The sequence below is a fragment of the Sus scrofa genome, chromosome 2 (genome assembly GCF_054392235.1).
Source record: "Sus scrofa isolate SSC_HxYL_T2T_F1_AM1 chromosome 2, Sscrofa_HxYL_maternal_Yorkshire_Landrace_v2.0, whole genome shotgun sequence".
In the NCBI taxonomy this organism is placed as follows: domain Eukaryota; kingdom Metazoa; phylum Chordata; class Mammalia; order Artiodactyla; family Suidae; genus Sus; species Sus scrofa.
The window spans coordinates 139,717,421-139,744,308 of NC_139384.1; the positions used below are offsets into that span (position 1 = coordinate 139,717,421).

Here is a 26,888-nt window from a genome sequence, read left to right on the forward strand (position 1 = left end):
CATTTCATTTACTGATTGTTCCTGAGCATTTGGTACTTTCATCCTCATATATATTCATTTGGAGCCTCACCCTTTTATACGTAATGTAATTTTCTTTCCAGAGGATAAATTTTTATATCGGTTTAATAAATTCTTGAAGTTATACTGGAGTATTGCTCAACTCACTTCTAAATTAAAGCACTTATTAAAAAACTTTGAAGCACTCTCACAATTTTAAATCACTGTGCACATAGCAATTTAAAATTATGGGAGCAGTTTTATAAGCACTTGAATTTGGAGGTGATCAGAGACCTGAAAATGTGCAATATAGAGTAATTTAAAATTATTAGAGTACTTCACATTTTTTTATAAGCTCTTCATCTGGGAAGTGATCGGGTTCTAACATCTGAGCTTTTGCAGTGCAAAGTGAAGTACTCCTCAGCCTGAGAAGATTCACTCTATTAAATCAAACTACTTTAATAATTTTAAAGTGATGTACAGTGAGCATGCTCAGATCTCCAAATTCACTTTTAAATTAAAAATATTTTTCACTTCCAACCTACAAAAGCCACTTATGTGATAGGGCAGCAATTTACCCTTTCCATTTTAGACATCAAACTGCCCTCTTGCTTTTCGAGTGGTTTTTCCTTGGTAAAAACAAACACAAAAATATTTAAAATATTTGTGCTTTTCCATGATAAAAATGAGAAAAAGCATTATACTATGAAAATTCAACCACCTAGTTGTATTTGAAAATATTTCCACTGTAAACTTTAACATATCATGTTTTGGAATATTTCACTTTTATACCTAAAACAATGGCAAATTAATATCTTGAGAGTGTTTTTTAAGCCTAAACCCACTGAAACATATAGATGATTCTTCATCATTGGACAGCTGACTTGCAACCTGAGACAAATCATGAAGACCCTACTATGTCTTCTGAAGAAAACCGTCAACCTGAATGAAAGCATGTGGTTCCAATAACATCCCCCAAGCCTACCCTTGAGTTCAAAGAAAGGACAACAGAGCCAAAGCGTGATACCACTACTAAACTGTACATTAAGCAAACACAGCTCTCAGATCATTCAAATTGGTTTGCGAGATTGTTTTGTTCTTGGTGAAATCTTGCCTACACTTCCCATAGCAAAATTGCAAGGTAGAATTCTGGTCTGAATTGTTTCTATTAATAAGCAAGATTATTAACCCGTCAAAAGGGATTGTAATCTCATAGTCCAACAATTTCATCTCTGGTATGTTTAAATGTAGTTAGTAAAAGACAAGAGACTACTGATGTTTGCATCAGGAACGCATGATTTAAACATTTTTGGTAGTTTTCTCACCCCATTTAAACATAATGACAGTTCAAAGAAATAGGGAGACATCTATGAATCTTTTGAAAGCTAAAAAAAAAAAAAAAAATTTCTCTTCACTATCAAGAGCTGTGAAGTTAGCCTATATGAAAGTGATTCTAACTGCTGTGTTTTTAATCCACAAGTGAATCAGTATGTTTCCCAGGAGCAATTTGCCACCAGTGGAAAGTATGCTTTAGCTATTTGTTATGGCTCATCTGGGAATAAGTCTACAAAATGTACATGCCCTGATCTAATTAAATGTCCCTCTGACTTGTGACAAAAACTTCCAGAGCCACTTCGTCTTACACTGTGGATGCTGCCCCAAAAAAAAGATGAAAGTCTAGAGGGTTGGGATCAGGATGGTCACAACGTCTTTAAAAGTTCCCTCTCTTGCAATAAACTCTTTCATTGAGAGATATATTAAGGTCACCTTTAAATCAAAGAAGGAGACTTATTTTAGGGGTTTATTGCAATCACTTTTTAAACTTCATTTCTAAAGCCAAGCAAGGAACACTAAAAGAAAAAAAAAAAAAGGAAAAATAGGTCTCTATTGCCCTTTGTAGGGATTCTAGAAAATGGACTGTCATACAGTTAAAACTCAGTGAAGGCAAGGTGCACATTTGCCCAAATTCTCTGAATCTATCTACCCAGAAACACATGGATGAAACAAACATCCAGTGTTTCAATGATAATGACAATCATGAACTAGATTTTTCATTTTAAAATACCCACATGTACTCTAAAATCACAGAAATTACCTCTATGAAAATATTTTGGAAGTTTAGCCTAGGAAATATGTTCTGTTATAACTAGTTTATTGAAACTTTGAGGAATTATACAGTGCCCACTTCTACACAAAGACATTTTTAATGCTATGAGATTTGCATTTGTCTTTATATTATGTTCAAACTGCCTTTCATGTTATTTCCAACCAAACTTGTTCTGGAAAAAGACTAAAAGTAAGCTTCCTGGCAAAAGAAATTTACAGTATTTAGATGGTTTATAAGCACTCAGTGGGATCAATTATTAGACTATAGTGTCATCGGAGTACCTAACTACCAAAGAAATTCAGTGGTGAAGGAGTTCCTGTTGCAGCTCAATGGTTACAAACCTGACTAGTATCCATGAGGATGCAGGTTTGATCCCTGACCTCACTCACTGGGTTAAGCATCCAACATTGCTGTGAGCTGTGGTGTAGGTCAAAGACACAGCTGTGATCTGGTATTGCTGTGGCTGTGGCTCTGATTCAACCCCTAGCCTGGGAACTTCCATATACCACAAGTGTTTTCTTGTCTGCAAACGATATTGTCCTTTAAGAAGCTAAAACATCTAAATAAGCAGTCATTACAACGAATGGTTAGAAAGGGATGATGAATTAGTGTGTGCCTGAATTGAGAAACCTATCTGGGTCAACACAGTAGAAGAAATCACAAGCCAATAGCTATTTCAAGAATGTTGGAAACAGAGAAAATAGTTCAAGGAAACTCCAAGAGATTTTTGCTGTGATATGCAGGTTGACAGGAAGTCTCTAAGCAAAATTTGTTGCAATGAATAGGTGAAAAGAAAGTCAGGTAAGTATGACACAATGATTTTGAAAATTAATACGGCTGTTTCAAACTAAGTGGCTACTACATAGAAAGCAAACCTGTACTTGGAAGACTAATATCAAGGAAGGACTTTAGATAAAAATATAATACTCATATACACTTGAACTATGTAAACATAATGAAACATGACACACCTGGAACATGTAGCAGTGGTTGTACTCTGGATCTGTCATTGTAATTTACTGTAGAAATCACTGTTTTTAGGCTAGCTATTAAAAAAAAAAGGTGAGAAAAGCAATATTGGACGATGCCAATCTATGAGCCTCCTGTGTACAACAGGAAAGTTTAGGGGAGACACCAAGGTGTTAATACCTAAAACCCTTTGCACATATACTATAAAGGCCAGTGCAAACATTTCAGGTAAAAATGTTTAATTCCTTTGCATTTTCCTGCAGCAATACCTAAGCCCATTCACACGAGTGCATTTTAATGTTATTTTATCTGAGGGAATTGCTAAATAAACAAAAATTTCATTAACACTGGGGCCACTTTAAGTGAATCTTTGCCTAATGATATGAAATGCCCTTTAATTCCTAGTGCCTACTGCATGAGTTAATCCATTTAAGCGAGAGAACATGTTTTGTCAGATTGTGTGAGTCTGACAATTTTTTGAGCCAAACTAAGCCTTTCGAGAATTGAATTCCATTTGCTTCAGGGGGAAAAAAAGTGACTTTCTGGTTCAAAGGAAAAATGCTTAGAAGCCATATTTGAAAGGCTCGTAAGAGGTCTTACACATCAAATAGCTCTTGGAAAACAACATTCTGATGAGTTAAGTGTAAATTAATTAGAAACATACAGATTGCTTTTCCCTGGCTATCCACATGGGTTTCAAAGTTGAAGAATGAGTGTTTGACAAAATCTGGTTGGAGTTTTCATGACCGAAAAGCATAGTAAAGTAGTTCAAGATGTTTCCACAAAGCAAAGGTACTTGTTTTCTTGAAGTGATCTTTTCAAACAAATATGTACTCACTTCCTATTTAAAAAAAAAAAAAAAAAAAAAAGTGGGATTTGCACAGGTACTCCATCAAGGTATATCTAAAATGGGATTTTTTCCCTGCCAAAGAAGTCGGTTAAGCTGTTATAAATGTATGTAAGCCTTGGAGTGCCTCTGAAAAGGGAAATATAAGTGAAATAAGCATTAAGACATGCTCACTGCAAACCTACCTGATATCAAGAGCTAGAGTAGGAAACCATTTATTTTTGGACGTTTTGAGGTGCTAAGTCTGCAGAGCCAGGAAGAGCATTTCTGTGACTCTCCCTGGATAATATTAGACTCAAAGAATTTCAGTCAGGTAATCTGGTTATCTGCATTCAGAGCTTAACAGGGAACTACAACTTGTCAAAGAAATTAAAGTAAATGAACAACTCTGGAAATGTATGCAGAAAGTAGTTCCCTACTGCTTTTCTAATTTTCTCACTAGAGAAAGTACTTTATTTATTTTCAAAGTATAGTTGATTTACAATGTTGTGCCAATTTCTGCTATACAGCAAAGTGACCCAGTTATATATATATATATATATATATGTATATACAAAGTGACCCCATTATATATATATGTGTATGTGTGTGTCTGTGTGTGTGTGTGTCTGTGTGTATACACACATTCCCTTTTTATATTATCTTCCATTATGGTCTATCCCAAGAGACTGGATATGGTTCAAGAAAGTACTTTAAAATTTTATATTTAAAGTAGATTTATTGTAAATCAGTTGGTTACATGGTACTGAAAATTAATGGTATTACAATTCCCACAGTAAATATCTTGAAACCGACCACTAAGAGAAAAAAAGGAAAAGCAAAAAGAAAGAGAGAGAGAGAACAGGGTTAAATGGTATAAAACACTACCTTTTAGGTTCCCTGCTAAGTCATCTTTTTTTTTTTTTTTTTTAATTTTTCCAATTGGCTAAAATACAATTCGGATGTCCCTTTTAAAGTTGGGCAGACAGAGGGAAAGCACGAAGCCTATCCAGGATGAGAAGTAATCAAGCTCAACTACCTCAAACTGCTGCATTCTTGTCCCAATATGAGAATTAGTTGATTCATACTTTCGATTCACTATAGGTGGTTGTTGTTTATTCCCAGGGTCCTTAGAAACTCAGAACTTCTGCCCAATGATAACAAACTTTGGAAAAATTCTGAAGTTGCTTTTGTGCAAAAAATTATAAAATAACTTGAAATTTAAAATAAATTTAAAATTAAAATTATGCTCTCCAAGTTTTACAAAACTGACAAAACAGCTCAAGAAATGCCATTGCTTAGATAGCTGAATTATTGAGTATAAGTTAGTTCCTCCAAGCCACTTATGTAGACAAGCCCCTAAAAGAATATTTTTAGAGTCCACCTCTGGAAATTAATTTTGGAGTACCCTTTCTCTCATTTAACATGTTTGGCCAGCTGCATTCCAGAGGCTACTTGGCAGCTCAGACACATTTAAGATGTAACATCAGTTCTACATTCAATCAGTTTTTTCACAAATCTATACTCTTGGCATTTAGTTGTGCTAAAATTCCAGTGTGGGGAGTGGGAGATGTGAAAGAGAAAACTAACAGTGGATGAATATATGTTTTCCTGGGTCCTCCAAGCCCTGCATGTATGTTCACGTGGATATATTCCAACATAGTCTCGCCTCTGAAAAACAAGTTTCATATTATACACCACATATTTTTCAAGAAGTATTTGCTGCTGATTGGCCCCTCTGCAAGACACACAGAAAAAAGCTTACCACTTGTGATCCAAATTCAGTAGTGCATTGGACAAAAAAAGGTTCATTTTTCTTTTTCTTTTCTTTTTTTTTTTTAATCTTTTGTTCGTTTAGGTCCACACTCACAGCATATGGAGATTCCCAGGCTAGGGGTCTAATTGGAGCTGTAGCCACAGGACTATGCCAGAGCCACAGAAATGCCAGATCCGAGCCACATCTACAACCTACACCACAGCTTACGGCAACTCCAGATCCTTAACCCACTGAGCAAGGCCAAGGATCAAACCCGCAACCTCGTGGTTCGTAGTCGGATTCGTTTCTGCCGAGCCACCACGGGAACTCCAGGTTCATTTTTTCTTGTTATCCTAAATTGTTCCTTCTGCCGAAATATTTCCTTTGCTCTTAAATACCTGTTAAATTTATATTGATTCTCCAAAAACCTTAAGGTAAAATTTAGTACCACCAGTTCCCAACTTGCTAACTAGTTACCTTATAAGCATTTACTAAGGAGATATTTACAATTCAGAACAACTCTTCTGTAGCAGTCCACAAAATGCATCACACATTTGCAGCATAGCACGAACTAGTTCAGCCAGACTTACCCAGTGCATAACACAGCTCCTGTCAGAAAATCCACTCTGTCCGCCAGCCAAGGATGTAAGACTGATGGTCCCTGAAACAAGTGGTACAGAAAGTAGGCAAGGTGGACACTTGTGGCCATCACATTTCTGATTGTAATTCTCCATAACCATTTACAAGCTGGATTTCTTCTCAGTCCATATTTCCCACGTGATGCCCTGCCCTAAGAGAAGTAACCTAGGATTTGTTTAAATACATCTTTTTTTTTTTTTCTTTTTAGGGCCCCACCCAAAGCATATGGAAGTTCCCAGGCTAGGGGTCAAATCAGAGCTACTGCTGCCAGCCTAGATCACAGCCACAGTACCAAGGGATCCGAGCTGTGTCCGCGACCTACACCACAGCTCATGGCCACACCAGTCCCTGACACACTTGGCAAGGCCAGGGATCAAACCTGAGTCCTCATGGATACTAGTCAGATTCGTTTCCACTGAGTCACAACAGGAACTCCTAAATATGCGTTTTCATAAAAGGGTTTCTGTGGCCAATGAAGTTGAAGAAGTGTTAGACTAAACATAATTAAGCAGGATTCTGTCCTCTGGGATTTTTAGGATTTTTAATGTGGGATCGCTAAGTGGGGACCATAGTGTGTAGTGTTCCCCTGACTTATGAAATTTCAGAACCTCTGATCAGGATTCTACAGGGTCGTAGATCTCTCTGAAAGAGCATGTAGGAAATGTGCTGGTTATTCCTTGTTTTAGCATCCTCAACTGGGGTGGGGCGGGGTGGGGAGCATGAGGACCTGGGGTAGGGCTTCCTACTCGGAGTATCCACTATCTCTTGGCATATGTAAATCATTCATAAATTGGAGACTGACAAGAGACTCTTTTATTAGGCAAGACAATTCATAAAAACATGTCAGCATTTTCTAATATGAGGGGGTGCCAAAAAAAATTATGAGGGAAATAACTATTACACAATCTGGCTAGTACAGTTCTATTTGCTTAAAAGTAGGATTTGATCCATTGCAGAGAATACTCTCAGCTGTGTGGTAGGTAGATATTAATATTATTCCAAATGTATAGCGGCTATCTAGGGATTTGACTAAAACATACCAAAGCAATCTACCTTTCAAGACTAACCCTGTTTAAAGAAAATAAAAAATAATTGAATAGAAAGAAAAAATAAAAGAAACCTGATTAAAAAAAAAAAAAAAAAAAAAGAGTTCCCATCATGACTCAGTGGCAACAAACCCAACTAGTATCCATGAGGATAAAGGTTCAATCTCTAGCCTCACTCATGGGTTAAGGATCCAGTGTTGCCACGAGTTGTGGTGTAGGTCACAGACCCAGCTGGGATCCCACTTTGCTGTGGCTGTGTTGTAGGCCACAGCTGCAGCTCCGATTCAACCCCTAGCCTGGGAACTTCCATATGCCGCAAGTATGTCCCTAAAAAAAAAAAAAGTAAAGAAAAGAAACCTGATTTATCATCTTTATATTCATCAGGCACTTTACAGATTTCATACTAGATTTTATAGACCATGCAACACAGTCACAGAATGAAATGCCAATTCACTGATTTGCAGCAGCTATGAATGTCGTAGGGACCTACATGTAAGAAGAGTATAAATTCAATTATTCCTGCAGAGCAGTGCCATTACTGCAGTTCACACATCCCTAGAAGTGATTTCCTTTCTGCCAAAAAGTCAAAGATTATAAAATCAATCCACTGCTTCATAGCAACTCTTAAGTTGGCGGCATGAGCTGTGTTACAGCAGTGCAGATGGAGAGGAGGCAGGTTGGGGCATTTTGCAGATTCTCTAGACCAAAGGAATGCAGATTGCCACCTGAGAAGACCTCATTTACAGACAGAAGGGCTGAAATATTTATGCATTTGCTATCACGGTTCTGCTATGAATAAGCAACTGTTCCCACACAAATCGAAATGATTCACAAAGAACTTAAGAGACTGCAGAATGAGGACTATGATGATGAAGCTCCAAACAGGACCAGGAAGTAGAAGCTTCCTACAGAAAAAAAAAAATTCTGCCTGTACTCTGAGGCTAGAATGTGAGTACAATCTAAATAATGGTTCTCAAACTGTGTAATCTCAGGAACATTTTACCTCTTAAAAATTAAGAGGATGAAGGACCCCAAAAGACTTTTGTTTATGGGGGTTGTAGTCACTGAGGTTTATTGCATTAAAAATTAAAAGTAAGGTATTTTTCAGATGTAGGTATAAATTAAGTGAGAAGAGTGACATTATTTTACATTTGGTGGCTCATGATGCTGAATGGAAGACAAGTAGATCCTCCCACCTGCTTTGACATCCAAACCCTTGCAATGTCATGGGGCCTCTAGAAAATGCTACTGTGTACTTACTCTTAGACAAGGAGTGAGAAGGCAAACCAGGGCTTAGTGCTACAATGAGAAACATTTGATCCTGTAGCCATCTATCCTGAATGACAAGGACCCAGAGTAGTGCCCAGACTATACCTTGGGAACCAACCAACGAGCTAAAAAACATTATGTGTTCAATGTACTTACACGTTATTTACATATATCAGTCTACCATACATAGATATGGACTTCCCAGGTTAACGACCTACTAAACTATAGGTAAGATCATTTCATAGCACGAGTCCAAACATCCTCAACTGTTTCATTTCTTTTGACTCTATAAAGCCTGCAAGACACACTGCAAACCAGAATGACAATAAAGAGATCACATACTAAATGAAGACCTAACGAGATGCATTCCGGACTGTCAGTAGTAACTATTATATTTTTACATGATCTTAGTGTCCTAATAGTGAGGTAGATGGAGTGAGCATTATTCTATTTTGTAGATGAGAAAAGTACACAAACAGGGGATAAGCGACTTATCTAAGTACCATAACTAATCTGTGACTGAGCTGGGACAGGATCCAGGCAAGTGCTGCCTTGGGCTTATTACTAGGCCAATGCATGATGCCAAAACACATGGCTGAAAACTGAAAATTATTGCTGGGGTGTTTGTTGCCTGATCTGTTTCTTTATAATTCTTCTATTACTCTGCCAAATAGCTGTTTTGGTAGATATGTGGTTGGTGCTTTGATATCATTTCACTAAATGTTCTATTTTAATATTTTGAAAATGCATAATTACTCCCTCTGGCTTTAATTTTCCTTACATGTAAAGTTTGGATCAAAATACTATGAATGCTCCAGCAACAACAACGTCTTAATAACTAATCATGTAAAGCATACCAGAATCTACAATTTTTTTAAAAAACAGTTCTCTCAGCTTGGGCAAACACAAGGGTACTTCTAGTTTGCTTCGTAACGGCAGATGGTATCAGAATTTGGGGGAAGCCAGAGGCCAGGGAGAGTTGACGTCCAGCAAGATTACGGAGAGTACTACATAATCAGGTCTTGTCCTGTGTCCCCATCCAAGTGTGAAATGTCCTTCTGGACATATAAGTAAAAATCTTGTTTACAATTTTCTGAACCTGGACATCATCTAGATTTTACATATAAAGGCAAAGTGTTTATGCAAAGTTTTAATATACATTGTTTTTTCCAAAAATACAGCTCCCATGAGTAGAGGATGATTGTGCTTTGTTTTGTCTGCAAGTCTACCAAGAATGGCCAACCAGTTCAGAAAACAATGTTGAGATACTGGTGTCATCATAGGCATCCACGTGCACAGGTGTCACAGGCATAGTGATTCTACACGTTGGTGTGAGTATCCTAATACTTCACCCGAACTTCTGGTACAAAGATGCATAAACACTTACATATAGAGAAATATTTGGTTATAACCCTCTTGCCAAAGTTTCTTTCTATTACAATTAAGATATTTATCAATATTTCAACTGCTTACCTGGGTAAGTTAATTGTGTTTTTCCTTGCAGGATAGTAAAGAGGAAGTCCTCAAATTTTTTTTTTTTTTTTGAATAGAGATGTTATGTCTGATAAGATCAAGAACCACTGGGTTAGTTTCCATCAGAAATTCCAATTTTGGAGTTCCCATCATGGCTCAGCGGAAACGAATCTGACTAGTATCCATGAGGATGCAGGTTCCATCCCTGGCCTTGCTCAGTGGGTTAAGAATCCAGCATTGCTGGGAGCTGTGGTACAGGTCACAGATGTGTCTTAGGTCTGGCGTTGCTGTGGCTGTGGCGCAGGCCAGTGGTTACAGCACCTAGCCTGGGAACCTCCATATGCCATGGGTGTGGCTCTAAAAAGACCAAAAAAAAAGAAATTCCATTCCAATTTTTTTCTCTTCTGGAAAATTTAGTTTTAGAGTCAGTATGCATAGATATTTCTCAAAATTCAATCCCTTCTGGAAATGATTTATGATTGCTCCTGCTGTGTTAATAAAATAGTGTGAAAAGAGCTTGTAGTGTATCTGACCTGAGGATGTGATATGTTGGGAATTGAGGGGGAAGAAAGAGAATGAACGATATCTTGGATAGCCTTCAAAAGAAGCCATAAAAGCTATACTTGGTTACCTACTTTAGGCAGCCTTCACTACCGTCAAAACCCACAACCATCTCCACCAGCACTACCCATAACATAATCAACTACAAACATACTTGAGGAAAGACCAAGCTCTCTCCACTTTAGCCGCTAAGATTTAGAGAAAAGATGTAAATAAAAACATCATTGACTGTAGGGGGAAGCCAAGGCTTCTAGTTACCCTGTAACATTCTCCTGAATATTATTCCTCCCAATGTTATGCCATTGATTCAAAAGAATGTATGCCATTCTTTTCAAAAATGAGTGGTCTTCATTTATAATTAAATTTTGAAAATGATTTCAGTGACAAATGTGTGCCATTTACCAAAATGAGATACAGGTAATTGAAACTTTTAAAATCCCAATGAAGGCTGATGCGTGTATTCTATACAACAAATAATTATGATGTTTATTTTGCTACCTGCACATAAAGTTTTGTCTTGGCTGCTTTCCTACGCCATATAATTATGTTAAGATGTATTTTTTACGCTCTCTGCAGTCTGAGATATGTTTTTTGAAAATTGAAAATAAAATGACTTTTCTTAATCACAATATATTTTTCTTAATCACAAATATATTTTTTCCCCCTCTGGAAGACACTGTCTTTTTTACTTACTGTTTTAAAAACTGCCCAAATCAATACAACTTTCATGGTTGAGCACTAGACTATTTGATTGTGTTAGGGGAATATGTACAGTGCTGGGAATAGCATTAACTTCTCTGGCTCTATTAGTTTTGAGGCAATGGTTCATTAACAGCATATACCATTAATTTAAAGTAAGCCCTGCACTAATAATGACAATTGATTTCTTTGTTTAATTTCTCTATAACCAAATGGCACACTTTACAATGAACCCCAATTTAAAGTCCCTTTGGGACTCTGAATTACATTACATCTATTTAAAAGGTTATGTTTAATAACTTAACTCACTTGATACTTTCCTTTTTACAACATTCAAAATATAAAAACAGAACTAATTACACTATTATAATTTTAGTTATTACGTTTTAGTAAAAGATTAATAAGCATTTCTAAAAATAAAAAGAATGCTTCCACACATAAATTTTCCTTTCAACTTGTACTAACCTCATTTTATAAAGAACTACAATACATGGCATAGATTTAAAAACACAATCTCCGTCATTCTCTGTGGTCTAAAAGTCACAATTTTAGTGTGCCAGCAGCTACTCCGTCTGAATATACTGACCTTGAGTTGTCAGACATTTTTTCTGGCATAACTTAGCTATAAAACATATATCTTGAAATATGTGCTTAAAAATACATATTATTAATGAAAACCTTAATTGTCCACTAATGTAATGAAGTACCTCAAGATGATGTGAAAAATAAACTCTTGTTGGTATAAATATAAATCCTGAGTGTTAAATCCTTGAGTTTAAGTTCCGACTCTGCACTTATAAACTGGGTCATCTTGGCCATGTCATTTTATGTTTCTGAGTGTCTCTTTCTGCATACATCAAAAGTGATTAATAATATATATTATACTTCACTTCCAGGGCATTTGTGAATATAAAATAAGAAAATTCAGATTATTTTCAAATCACAGTAATAAGATGATGAAGAAAAGGAAAAAATATATTTCAAACATCATGATGTGCTTTCTGCTCTGTGGAATTATGAATCCAGCAGATGTATTTTTAAATAACCAACAGAGTATGAACCTGAGGGGAACACTGTAAACTATATAACTAACATAATCTCAAACAAGAATAAAGCACATGGGCCACCTGACTGTAGGAAGTCCCAAATAATTCAATTTCATTCCTTCAACCATGGCCAAAGCAAGCACCTATAACAATAGGAATAGGCACATTAAACCTACCATACTGTTAGAAATTCATTTCTTATTTTTATGGTCTAGAATAATTCTGAGGGCATTGGAGGCTAAGGTAAGCACTGCACCTGTGAACATGATACAACCATTAGTCAAAGTCACGGTACTTTTTTTAAACTGAAGTTATCATTTGCTTACAATGTTGTGTTAATTTTTGCTGTACAGAAAAGTGATTTAGTTATATATACATATATATCTTCTTTTTCATATTCTTTCCCATTATGGTTTATTACAGGATATTGAATATAGTTTCTTGTGCTATAAAGCAGGGCCTTGTTGTTTATCCATTCTATATATAGTGGTTTACATCTGTTAATAACAAATTCCTAATTTATTTCCCCTCCACCCCCCTTTCCCCTTTGGTAACTCTTAAGTTTGCTGTCTATACCTGTGAGTCTATTTCTGTTTTGTATGCAAGTTCATCTGTGTCAATTTTTAAGATTACACATATAAGTGATATGATACAACATTTTTCTTTCTCTGTCAGACTTATTTCACTTAGTATGATAATCTCAAGGTCCATCCAAGTTGTGGCAAATGGCATTATTCATTCGTTTTTTATGGCTGAGTAATACTGTGTCTGTATATATATATATATATATACACACACACACATATATATATAGTGTATATATTGTATACATATACATTACCTCTTTAACGTGCATCTGTTGATGGACACTTAGGTTGCTTCCATGTCTTGCCTATTGCAAATAGTGCTGCTATGAACAAATTAGAGGTTTCCTCAGATGTGTGCCTAGGAGTGGGAGTGCAGGATCATATGATAACTCTATTTCTAGTTTTTTAAGGAACCTCCGTACCATCCTCCATAGTGGCTACACTAATCTACATTCCCATCAACAGTATAGGAGGGTTTCCTTTTCTCTTTTAAGCACACCCTCTCCAATGCTTATTATTTGTAGACCTCTTGATGATGGCCATTCTAACTAGTATGAGGTGATACCTCACTGTTGTTTTGATTTGCCTTTCTCTAATGATTAGCAATGTTCAGCATTTTTTCATGTTCTATAAGCAAATCCCAAATGGGTTTATAGTCCCAAGCTTGATCCAGAGCTCCAAACGAGTATTTTTTCCCTCCTGTGATAAATCTCAATTATATATCCCAAACCAAATGCATTCACTTTGCACTTACACGTATTAGAGCTTGGGCGTACTTCTTCTGTAAATATTCCTAAATATTTTGTGCACATTTTCTATAAAAGCATATATAATTGTGAAAGTGAAATAAAATAAGGAATTCATATATTTCACTAGTTCTTTGTGAATGGCCTAGGGGCAAGAATGAATATAAACCCATCTAAACCTTTACCTACCTCCTAAAAATCAATACTTGACATGAAAAATATAGCCACAGATGAACATACTACCAGCTTATCACAAATTGTGTGACCAATATAACCCTTGTACTTGAAACGGAGAAAATTAAATCTACTTTCTAATGATGGATGTGACATTACCTCAAATCAAATAAACTCCACCCTTCTTGCTGAGAAGCCCACAGAAAAATAGTTCTGCAGCACCTTTATTGAGTAGAAATAGCACCACAAAGAGACAATGTTTAGGAAATGCTATAGTGTGGGATGAGTAATTAAGAGATGAAAACATTTTTATTCTCTTCTAAGGGCAGCAAAAGATTAATTTAGCAGTATATAATGACACGACTGATTAGTTCATTTTGTATAAAAAAATGAATAGCTTAAATCAAATCCTCATGCTAACAGGTAACAGGAATAGTTCCTTGAGAAAAGAAGCAACATGTTCACAATAAATGACAAAAACAATGAGATGAGCAACAATCTTCTAAGCCAGCTGTGTCAACTCTTAAGAAAGAGAAGAGCAGATAGCAGGCAGCATCAACCTCCTACAAAAATCCAAGCCCTGGGCCATAGAAGATTAGAATTTCATGTCATTTTTCTGACTTACACATTCTCTAACTTTAGGAATACTTAGATGAGATTTATACCAGACATAAAAAAGGGGAGGAAAATCAATAAACTAATCATTGACTTATATCTTTGAAGAAAGAAGTGCAAAAACTGTCACTGTATGCATATGACATAATACTATATATAGAAAACCCTAAAAACTACTTGAACTGATCAACAAACTCAGCAAAGTAGCAGGATATAAGATTAACATTCAGAAATCAGTTGCATTTCTGTATACTAAAAACAAAATATTAGAAGAGGAATACAAAAATACAATACCTTTTAAAGTGCACCAAAACAAAGCAAGTACCTGGGAATACACCTGACCAAGGAGGTAAAAGACTTATATGCTGAGAACTATAAAACATTAATCAAGGAAATTAAAGAGGATGCAAAGAAATGGAAAGATATTCCATGATCCTAGGTTGGAAAAATTTATATTGTAAAAATGGCCATACTACCCAAAGCATCTACAGATTCAATGCAATCCCTATCAAACTACCCATGACATTTTTCACGGAACTAGAACAAACAATCCAAAAATTTATATAGAACCACAAAAGACTCAGGATTGCCAAAGCAATCCTAAGAAACAAAAACAAAGTAGGAGGCATAACTCTGCCAGACTTCAGGCAATATTACAAAGCCACGGTCATCAAAACAGTGTGGTACTGGTACCAAAACAAACATACAGACCAAGGGAACAGAATAGGGAACCCAGAAATAAACCCACACACCTATAGTTAATTAATCTTTTACAAAGGAGGAAAGAATATAAAAATGGGAAAAAGACAGTCTTTTCAGTAAGTGTTCCCAGATAAACTAGACAGCTGCATGTAAATCAATGAAGGAACACACCCTCACATCATGCACAAAAATAAACTCAAAGCTGAAAGACTTAAATTTAAGACAAGACACCATAAAACTCCTAGAAGAAAACATAGGCAAAACATTCTCTGACATCAACCTTACAAATGTTTTCTCAGGTCAATCCCCCAAACCAAGGAAAATAAAAGCAAAAAAAAAAAAAAAAAAAAAAAAAAAAAACCAGTGGGACCTAATCAAACTGACAAGCTTTTGCACAGCAAAGGAAACCAAAAAGAAAACAAAAAGACAACTTACAGAATAGGAGAAAATAGTTTCAAAAGATGCAACTGACAAGGGCTTAATCTCTCAAAAAACAAGCAACTTAAACAACTCAACAGCAAAAAAGCCAACAACCCAATTGAAAAATGGGCAAAAGACCTGAATAGACATTTCTCCAAGGAAGATATACAGATGGCCAACAAGCACATGAAAAAATGCTCATCATCGCTGATTAGTAGAGAAATGCAAATCAAAACTACCATGAGATACCACCTCACACCAGTCAGAATGGCCATCATTAATAAGTCCACAAAGAACAAATGTTGGAGAGGGTGTAGAGAAAGGTGAACCCTCCTGCACTGCTGGTGGGAATGTCGATTGGTACAACCACTATGGAGAACAGTATGGAGGTACCTTAGAAAACTATACATAGAACTACCATAGGACCCTCAACCCCACTCTTGGGCATATATCTGGACAAAACTTTCCTTGAAAAAGACACATGCACCTGCAAGTACATTGCAGCACTAATCACAATAGCCAAGACATGGAAACAACCTAAATGGCCATCAACAGGTGACTGGATTAAGAAGATGTAGTATATATACAAAATGGAATACTACTCAGCCATAAAAAAGAATGACATAATGCCATTTGCAGCAACATGGATGGAACTAGAGATTCTCATACTAAGTGAAGTCAGAAAGAGATAGACAAATACCATATGTTGTCACTTATATCTGGAATCTAATATATGGCACAAATGAACCTTTCCACAGAAAAGAAAATCATGGACATGGAGAAAAGGCTTGTGGTTGCCAAGGGGGAGGGGGAGGGAGTGGGGTGGATTGGGGATCTGGGGTTAATAGATGCAAACTATTGCCTTTGGAATGGATAAGCAATGAGATCCTGCTGTATAGCACTGGGAACTATATGTCAGTCATTTATGATGGAGCATGATAATGTGAGAAAATACAATGTATACATGTATGTGTAACTGGGTAACCTTTCTGTACAGTAGAAAATTGACAGAACACTGTAAACCAGTTATAATGGAAAAAATAAAAATCATTATAAAAAAAGAAGTTGAATGAAAACTTTTCCGTTTTACTTGAGAAAGACTTAATACAGCTCCCTAATTAGTAAAACCCTCATAATTTATTTTCAAAGAGGCACACATCAATGATAGACCATAATACCAGATGGCTAAAAATAGGAAGCTCTGAAAAAATACATAAATGTACTGCAATATAAAGGCCATAAGCAATATTCTGTTTCTTCGATTGGGTAGTGATTAAAAATTATTCACTGTGCCATGTATTTATATTTTATAAACTTTTATATAACTGGGTTGTATTTGATAACTTTAAAAGATTATTTTAAAATGTTACAAGCAAAGTAAACAAAATCTCAGTTGGAGTTACTCTGTGGCTATGTCTGCACTAACCCAAAATACTCTTTAGCTAGTCAATCAAGCTGCTGGAAGCATTTGTCAAGAAAGTGTCTTGGCATCACGAAGATAAAATAATCACATAGACAAAACAACAAATTGATCTGTTTCATTTATTCTTAATAAATGGCCTGGGGCAAGTATGCAAGTGAACCCATGCTGAAATGTATCTATTTCCTAAAAAAACTGCAAGCCTTAACAAAGACAATATAATTAAAAATAAATCACTGTGCAGTCACAATAGCCAAGACATGGAAAAAACCTAAATGTTCATTGACAGAGGAATGGATCAAGAAGATGGGTACATATATACAATGGAATACTACTCTGCCATAAAAGAAGAATGAAAAAAATGCCATTTGCAAACATGGATGCATCGAGAAACTATCATATTAAGTGAAAGAAGAGAAAGACAAATGCCGTATGATATCATTTACACGTGGAATCTAAAAGATGGCACAAATGAAGTTATCTACAAAATGTAAACAGACTCACAGACATCGAGAACAGATGTGTGGTTACCAAGTGGGAGGAGGGGTAGAGGAAGGAATGACTGGGTGTTTGGGATTATCTGACGCAAGCTATTATATATAGAATGGATAAACAAGGTTCTACTGTATAGCACAGGCAACTCTATTCAACATTCTATGATAAACCATAATAGAAAAGAATATGAAAAAGTATGTATATCACTGTGCTTTACATCTGTCTTTAATATAGAACTGAATCACTTCGCTATGTATAGAAAAATTAACACAATATTGTAAACAAACTATATTCAATAAAAATTTTTAAAAATGAATTAATACCAGTTATCACAACTACCAAGTTGTATGTACACCCTATATAACCCTTTTATTTGAAACGGAAAAAATAAAAATGAAATCTAACCTACGAGTGACTGCAACTACTTACTCAACTCAATCAAATCATCCTCACCCTGGACTAAGGGGAACTCACACCACCTAAACAGCAACTCACTTTTCTGCTTTTCAAGTTCACCTCTGGAGATGTTACTGCGGACATGATCCTGGTAAATAAAATGTGTAAATCTGGTCCTCGTTCTTATTGCCAGGTCACAGAGCATGAAATCTGGGTATCCTCCAATTTGCATATAGATATGAAAAGGTAAGCAAAGGTATGTGCCTGTATAGAAACAAGAGAGGATGCTTACTGCAAAGAAGGGCAAGCGTATTAAAAAGTTCTGTGAAGCCAAGTAGTTTTTAAGTGTTATTAATATGTTGAATGGCTGTATATATAGAAATGGAGATACAGTATCTAATATAGAGTTAATAATAAAACATGTAAGAGTTGGTAAGATAGGTTTTAAAAGCTTAGTCTATAAATGTTTTTCTCTAACACACACTGAAAAGATGTCTAAAGGAAATAGGACTTTTAATGCACACACACACATGCAGTCACAGTCATTTGAACTGACACACTAGGGCAGCAGCTAAAATTTAGGAAGTAACCTAATTTCTTATAGACCAAGAGTCCACAATCCTATGTTAATTTGATTGTGACATTCATAGCCACCAGATGGAACAACAGCAACAAGAGAATACACAGTGCAAAGAGCTACAGACTCAGGCTGTTTGTGGATCATGCTATGTTATCCATTTTGAGTATTTTAGGATGTGACTGTCTGATGAATTCACCTTTTTTATTCCTCCGTCTTTTATGTTTAATTACAGAATCACAGAGAGATTACGGGATGGTTCAAGAAACTGGACAGATAAGGAAATACATGTTTCCTACTTTCCAGTAACATTTCTCATGGGGAAAAAGAATGAAAAGTGAATGTTCAGTTACAAGAATTTTTACCTGAAAACATATTTTAGGAAGTTGGAAATAGACTGAAGAGGAAAATAAAGAGTAGGTCAGACTTTTTCTGTGTGAAGGGGATTCATGAGCCGGGGGGCGGTGGGGGGCAGGGGTCAGGGATAGTCTAGCTATAACCTTTCACCTAAGGAAGTCATTCTGGTTTTATAAATCTGTATAACCCAACAGAGCTCATTTACTTTTATTTTAATGAGTTATATTAATTAAGTTAGAATAGCTACTATAGCAGATAAACCCTAAAATCTCAGTAGCTTAACTCAAATCTCAGTGGCTTAACACAGGTTTATTTTGTGCTCCATTAATTTCCAAACACTTGTCTTATTCAAGGGTGTCTCTGCCAGAGGTAATTCAGGGACTCATCAAGTCCATACCGTGGAGGAACTGCATGAATTTCTGGCAGACAGATTAGCTGTCTGTTATCAGAAAAACTCAAGTCCTGAGTACATAAACACCTGACTTCAGGAGACTTTTTCTCCTAGATCCTGAGAAAGTCTAAAATGGAATCGCTAGAAAATAATAGTGTGGGAACTTCTATGCACAGTTCTGTAGTCAATGGAACATTCCAGAAAAAAAAAAGGTAAAGTTACATATAGCAACAGAAAAAGACAAATGTTAGATAAAAGGAATTGATCAAAAGGAATTTTGATAGATGTAATAATAGCTGTTAGATAAATTATGCTATAAATATGTCAATATACCTGCAGGTTATTCTATGACACTCCTATGGAATGATCTACATTTATTTTGCTGATGTTTGCTTTTGAACCCATATGTATTAAAAGCTCAACCGGGTAGAGTAGAGGCTGGCTTTAACAGAAACATGGAAGTTTTTTTCCGAATTTTCTGCTAAAGTGGGAGCAAATGTCTGAAGATGAAGATGTTGTCATCACTATTGCTCCTTACTTGTTCTCAAGGATTAGACAATGTACTGTCTAGTCTGTATTTGTCATCCAATACTCCTTAGAAATATACTGGGCTATGGGTCATTACCTATCCTTATTGACATAAAACATTTCACCATGACCTTAATTAACTGTTTTATATAATCTGAGTAATTCAGGTAAATGAGTGCACATGTGTGAGATCCAGCTGGTACTGTCATTGACAAAGATGTAGAGTTAAACCATAAGACTTTATTAGTGACCAGGCAGGAGATTTTTTTTTTCACAAGAGATTAGAGATCTCTGAGGATAAACACCTCTAAATTAGGAATGAAGGTCACAGTGGGTGCTCACTTCGTCAGTGCATATATTAAAGGTGGAACATCACAGAGAAGATGAGGCATGACCCCTGTGCAAGGATGGCATGCAAATTCATGAAGTATTCCATGTTTTTGTGGGATGGACTGAGAGTTTGGGGTTAGTAGTTGCAAACTATTATATTTAACATGGATAAGTAATGAGGTCCTACTGTACAGCACAGGGAACTACATCTAGTCTCTGGGGTAGACCATGATGGAAGATAATATAAGAAAGGGAATGTGTGTGTATATATATATATACACACACACATACGTACCCATATCTATATGTATGACTGGGTCACTTTGCTGTACAGCAGAAATTTGCACAAACTGTAAATCAACTGTACTTTAACACAAAAAAATTTTTTTTGGAATCACAGCAGTAGGTTGACTCCCCAGTAGTGTCATGATGACAGATAGACCCTAAAGATAGGAAAAATGGTGAAATAGTGATCAAAACATACACCTCCGAGAAAGGGAGCCTGCATCTATAACAGAACCCCATGAAACTGCAAATATGAAAAACCTTCAGATGCCATCATGGTATCAATCTCTGCTTCATTATACCTTTCCAGAACCCCAAGTTATCACACATTTTACAAAAGAAATACTAGCACGTGTTAGAGTTGACAATTCCTTTCCAGTCACTTCTGGAAAAATGGACACAGATTTAGTTAAACTCACTGCAATTGTCCACCATTTCATTTATTTAAAACCTATTTATCCAGTGTCAACTCTTAGCCAGACAGTGCTTGGTCCTAGAGAGAAGATATTTAAAAACGCACAAAAGTTCCAAAATAATACTTCTTCTTTCGTGGAACTGATATTCGAAGTAAGAAGATGAGCAAATATTCCTATAAGCACAGAAAGCAAACCAACTGAAGTTAGTGAAAAAAAAATATACACAGAACTATGAGAACGTGATACTCTGAGAGTCAGGGAAGTACTTCTTGAGGTGGTGGGTTTCAACATGAAAATGGAAGCAACTTATGCAGTGGGAGGTGGAAGAAGAAAGCTATGACTGGAGCATAACAAACAAGACATAAAGTGATGTTAAATCACATGAAATTATATTATCTGACAGAAGGCTGATCACATGAAGCCTTAGAAGCCATTTAGGTATTTCCATCTTTACACCAAAAGCAATGGGAGGAAACTGACTTCACTGGATTTGTATTTTACTAAGATCACTCAAGATCAAGATCTCTCAGATTGGAGGAGGCAGACTTGAACACATCCGAAGTTATTGCCTTCACCCTAACAGGTTTCTCTAGCTTTCAGGCCAACTCAATTTCATTACGCCATGGAAAACAGAGAACTTATTTATATTTCTTTAAAAAAAGAAAATAACTGAATTTCACATGCTACAAACTTTCCTGATGTTACTAGGCAGCATGACATTATAGACACAGCTTCTACTGGAAGAAAAAGTTGCTATTTCCATATACATTGAATATCATATGTACACAGTGGTATACCTATAATCTCTTGGGTAGATAAGCTTTAGGTTAAAGAAAATAAGTTCCCCATTCCACTGCTTCCCTGTCTTTTCTGCTTATTCCCAGGATATCTTAATAAAAATTACTTTGTGTCACTTGGCTTATGTCTTTTGCTCGCATCTTAACTTTGAAGTCCTCCTAGAAAGTCAGCATCCAAAAAATGTCCTGCCATAACATAGGATGTCCCCTGAAAGTGACCCCCAACCATCTCTGAATAGGAAGTTTAACCTTCATTGACAAATTCCCCTTTAGGTGAACACCTTGCCTGTTTCACAAAAAAAAAAAAAAAAAAAAAGTCTTACAGAAAATACTGACGAGCACTTAGTCTGTCCCCATTTCTGCGGATTACCTAAATTTCAGAGTTTAAAAGGATACGCCAACTTTCTTTAATTATGAAGTTCGATGGTATTGACAATATTACACTGTCAGATCTTACGTTAAACATTTGTGTGAAAATTAAACATGATTTAAATTCTAGTTTCTAAGATTTGTTCCTCTCTACTCCGATTATACAAAACCACTATTAATATGCTGTGAAATGAGACATCTACAGCATCACTAGTCAAAGCCTTTAAGTGGTAATCCTTCTGAATCCCGTCTTGTAATAGCTGAACATTTGCTGCACAAAACCAATGAAATTCACACATGCTGCTATGGAGTAGTGGAGCGATTATTGCAGCATTTTTCCCCCAAAGTACCTTAGGCTTCAGATGATTAGAGAATAGTCTTATGTTTTAAACTTCCTGCCAACAATGTGGCTTTTTAGTTGCATTGGATTGAGGACAAATTGTAGTATAATGTATGTTGACAGTTTAATAACATGGGTTACTATCCTTGGTGTACTTTATGATGTAATACATCCTTATAAGTGTCTCCAGAGAATTGTGCTATGATTTTCGAGGCACAGAAAATTCAATAAACTAAAACAGTCTGAGTAAGATTCCTGCTTTCTGTATACTTTGGACATTTTCCTAAAAAATACATAGGTGCTACCCTTCTAAAATATTTTTCCGACATGACTTTTCTGTTTTTCTTCTCAAGCTGTAGATTTTAAGATTGGAATGGTACAATTCCTATTAAATTATACATTAAAAATATAAAAGTCTCTTTCTATATATACTAAACAGTCTTTTTCAGGTCTCAGAGGTAAAGTTCCTTTTCTATAAAAAGCTTTAATTGTGGTTTTTAAAAATCTCATTAAACATTTAGATCTTTTAGAACACAAGTGTTTTCTGTTGAGATTTAAACACATTTAGCCTAATTATTTCTAATGTTTTGACCATTGTACAAATACTTGTAGTATTAAATAGCTAACAGCATAAAACAAAATAGCAAGTCTTATGCGTAGAATTCCTATAATTACTCCTGGATTTTCTTTTCATCAAGATATTTCTGGATGAAACAAAAATGGCAATTTAATTTATTTTTAAAGTGAAATAACACATTGTTATTAAATGAATGCAATTCTAATACAGATTTTTTATACAGCCTTAGTCCATCTTTCTTTGCATTTATATAACCATAAATGCTAGAAAATATTCACATTCTCAAGCACATCAAACACACTGTGAATCCAGGATAGACAATTACCTGGTACTTTAGGGATTTACAGAAAGGAAAACACACTACAATCATTTGAAAGAAATATTTTCACAACACCACTTTACAAAAAAAGAGACTTAGTAATTTTATCAGCCACCGGTAAGGTAAAAAAGGAGTTTGATAAAATGATTACAAATCACCAGATTCCACAACTATCATCCTTTATTCAATCATTTCAAAAAGCTCAATAACATGGGAATACAGAAAAGCATAAGACAAACTTCCTGTCCTAAACACAATATACTCACTTTCATTAAGTACTATGTAAAATATCTAACATATATTATTTCCTTACAGCTCCAAGCAACCCCAGAGGATACGTTCCTTGTTACTATCTACATTTTATAAATAAGGGAAGAAGGTCCAGAAAGGTCAGTGGTTCACCTAAGCTCTTTGATCAAAGAGGTGGTGGATTTAGGATTCCAGCCTTGGCATTGAGACTTCAGAACCTGGAATCTACTGCCTTGTCCACTGACCAGGACACTGATTTTGACTTTTTTAAAAGCATATGTGGGTATTTTCATTAAAAAGAATAATAGAAAGCAACATAAAGCACACTAAATGAACACAGGTTTTATTTACTGTTTGAGAACTAAGAAACTCATCCATTTGGGATGTTCCCATTGTGGCACAGCATAAATGAATCTAACTGGTAACCATGAGGTTGCGGGTTCGATCCCTGGCCTCGCTCACTGGGTTAAGGATCTGGTGTTGCCATGAGCTGTGGTGTAGGCCAGTAGCTGTAGCTTCAACTGGACCCCTAGCCTGGGAACCTCCATATGCCACGAGTGCAGTCCTAAAATGCAAAAAAAAAAAAAAAGAAAGAAAGAAAGAAAAAGAAACTGATCCATTTGGGAAATTTATTCTGTAGTTTCTTTACTTCAGAGTGCTTACCCAAGATAAAGCAGCGTCCACTTCCCTAAGAATTCAACATATGGTTCTTGAAACTCTTACGCGACTTAAATCATTTCATTCATATAGTGGCAACATAGGCCAAACTGTCTACATGCTCAAAGCAACACATATAAAATCATCATCTAAGGTTTTGTTAAGTCCCCGAAAGCTAAGAACGAGCAATCTGAAAAATAAATGGAAATGATGCTCAAACCAGGGGAGGGGAGAAAGTTAATATGCCCTTGAACTCTGGCCCACATTGAACTTCTTGGTTCCAGTGTCTTTGCTGCTTTTTCTAATTTTTTGGCCCAGAGCTTGTGTGCTTTCCACCCCCTAGGGGTTCCACTGAGCAGGCCTGGTTGGAAAAGATCCCAGCAGAGAGCAGAGGTCTGAGGATTATTGAAGTGGTTTTCTTTTTAATCACTTACAAAAACAGAGACAAAGCCAATCACCAGCCATGTGATTTGCTCCAAGTAATGGGCCTCTAAATTCCCTGAAGAAAGTCAGACTCAGCGCTTTCCCCACATTGTTGTGTTTTGAGCTTCTCTCAAGTTTGAGAAGAGTTATTTACTGCTCTGGGAAGAGGAGGGAGGCAGAGGAAAAAAATATGACTTGAACATATCAATAAAGTGAAGAGTAGAGTTAAGTTATCATGCTCAAATACAGAGTGCATGCCTGTGTCTCTCTACTCCTGTGCAGGACTTTGAAAATTTACTTTTATCTTATTTCCCAGTCGATGAATCTTAACACGATCTCCATGCCTTCCTCTCATAGCCCTCTGATTTTTCTTCTGTGGGTTTGCAATCAGAAAGTACTCTTTAAAAGCTAAATTAGGAACAGAAGATGAAGATACCAGGAGATAAATCTGATTGCACTGGTCCTTACTAAAATTTAATTAACTAGCATTTAAATAAACACTCTCGAGGCAATTGCAGGGAAAGAAGAGCTATGAAAGAGAGTCACAACTTCAACATCCTAGCAGCCAGCTGAGCGTTCACTGAAATCGTCCGTGGTAGTTTCACGTGAGGTCCCCACTGCCCAAAAAACAACAACAAAAATCTGATGATGTGCACAAAGGATCGATTTCATTTGATTGCGTATTTGCACCTTCCAAGGCTTTAGCCCAGGTGACAGCATTCATTCCCACCCACCTCAACCACTCCACCCCCTACTTTAAAAAAAGAAGGCAATCTGTCAATTCAAACCAAATGTTTTCCATTTTTCGCCCTCTCTCAGCGGACTTAGTCAAGGGCAGGCAAAGTGCCATCCATGGCAAGATTACACCAACCCCAAGATGTGGGAGTTGGCTGCGTTCCTCTGGGGCTTGCACGAAATGGCAGTAAGAGTAATGAACACACTGAGGGAGCCTGCAGGGCACGATGTGGTGTGCGTTTATGACTCATTGGAACACTGTGGGTATTAGAATTTCCTCTAAATATCCATGTACTCAGTATTCTCTGGTTTTGAGCACATACTGACTTTGTTCTTCAGGGCAGTCAGGCTTCTTTGCCTTGCCGGTGTCCCACCCCCAGACTCCAACCCTGTTTCTGTCCTTCCTCTTCTCTCTCTCCCACAAAGGATACTCTAGCCCATTTGATGGAAGATTTCCAGTCCCTTTCTAAACATTCCCTTCTTCTCAGAGCAGATGATGCCTAGGATTACACTCTGAAGTGATGAGAAATTTCAAATTCCACTGTATATTTAAATTCTAGTTATAATATCTTAGACCTGGAGTTCCTGTCGTGGCTCAGTGGTTAATGAATCCGACTCGGAACCATGAGGTTGCAGGTTCGATCCCTGGTCTCACTCAGTGGGTTAAGGATCCGGTGTTGCCGTGAGCTGTGGTGTAGATTGCAGATGCGGCTCAGATCCTGCGTGGCTGTGACTGTGATGTAGGCTGGCAGCTATAGCTCCGATTCGACCCCTAGCCTGGGAAACTCCATATGCCACAGGTGAGGCCTTAGAAAAAAAAAAATCTTAGACCTAAAGTTTTATTAATTAATACATAAAATGCAACTTAATATTACAAATAATAAGTACCTAATAATTTGATTGGTACAGTCACAATCCTTTAGAACACTGAAGAAATGTTGCACATACAATTTTACGCCTAAATTTTACGTTTATGAGCTAGGTAAACTAAGAGAATTTGAAATGAGAAAGAATCCATATTCCAACACTTTCTATTCATTGAGACTTAGGATTTTTCTCCAGTAAGGAAAATGATGCAACTGTAAACTTTGCTTTATAAGGGAAAAAAAATTAAAATAGTAGTGTAGTAACTTGCTCCATCCATTTCATCTTGGGATGGTTTATTTGTACTTCAATTCTGCAGGAGGACCAAGAATTACATTATTTTAAATAGCTTGTGAAATACGAAGGGAACAATGACAATAAAATGTCAGAAATCAAAAGTACCACCATGTACCTTTCCTTAGTAGGTGACTCAAATAATTGAGTGGACCTTCTGAATAAAATCAGATATACATGCATCTCCCTATGGTTTGGCTCATGGCTGAGTGATTTCCAAATGAAATAAAATCTGCTACTGGAAGAAAAGTCACTAGAAAATTCACTGCCATTACGTGGTTAACATTATTCAGTTAATAGTGAGGTCACTTCCAATTAAGGCCAGACAGTAAAGCTATGATGATTTCTTTGCACCATAATAGCAATGTACCAAATAAGGAACTGATTAGATTACAATTATAAGAGCCATTGCAAAGCCCTAAAAATATAATTGGCAG

General features: G+C 36.3%; 1 long non-coding RNA gene and 1 other non-coding gene across 14 annotated transcripts in view; one reads left to right on the forward strand and one right to left on the reverse strand.

Moving 5' to 3' along the window:
• LOC102158243 (uncharacterized) overlaps positions 1 to 26,888 on the reverse strand; it is a 1,270,494-nt gene that overhangs the window by 977,349 nt on the left and 266,257 nt on the right. For 12 of the 13 annotated variants that reach the window (XR_014838686.1, XR_014838688.1, XR_014838692.1 and 9 more), the window contains one exon: positions 6,246 to 6,316. The exons of the other annotated variant lie outside the window; for it this stretch is intronic. This is a non-coding gene — a long non-coding RNA (uncharacterized LOC102158243). The remainder of the gene's footprint in view (positions 1 to 6,245; positions 6,317 to 26,888) is intronic. 13 annotated transcript variants of the gene reach the window in all.
• LOC146405724 (U6 spliceosomal RNA) lies at positions 20,131 to 20,238 on the forward strand. Its single transcript, XR_014839286.1, has one exon. It is a non-coding gene; the product is annotated as a U6 spliceosomal RNA (small nuclear RNA).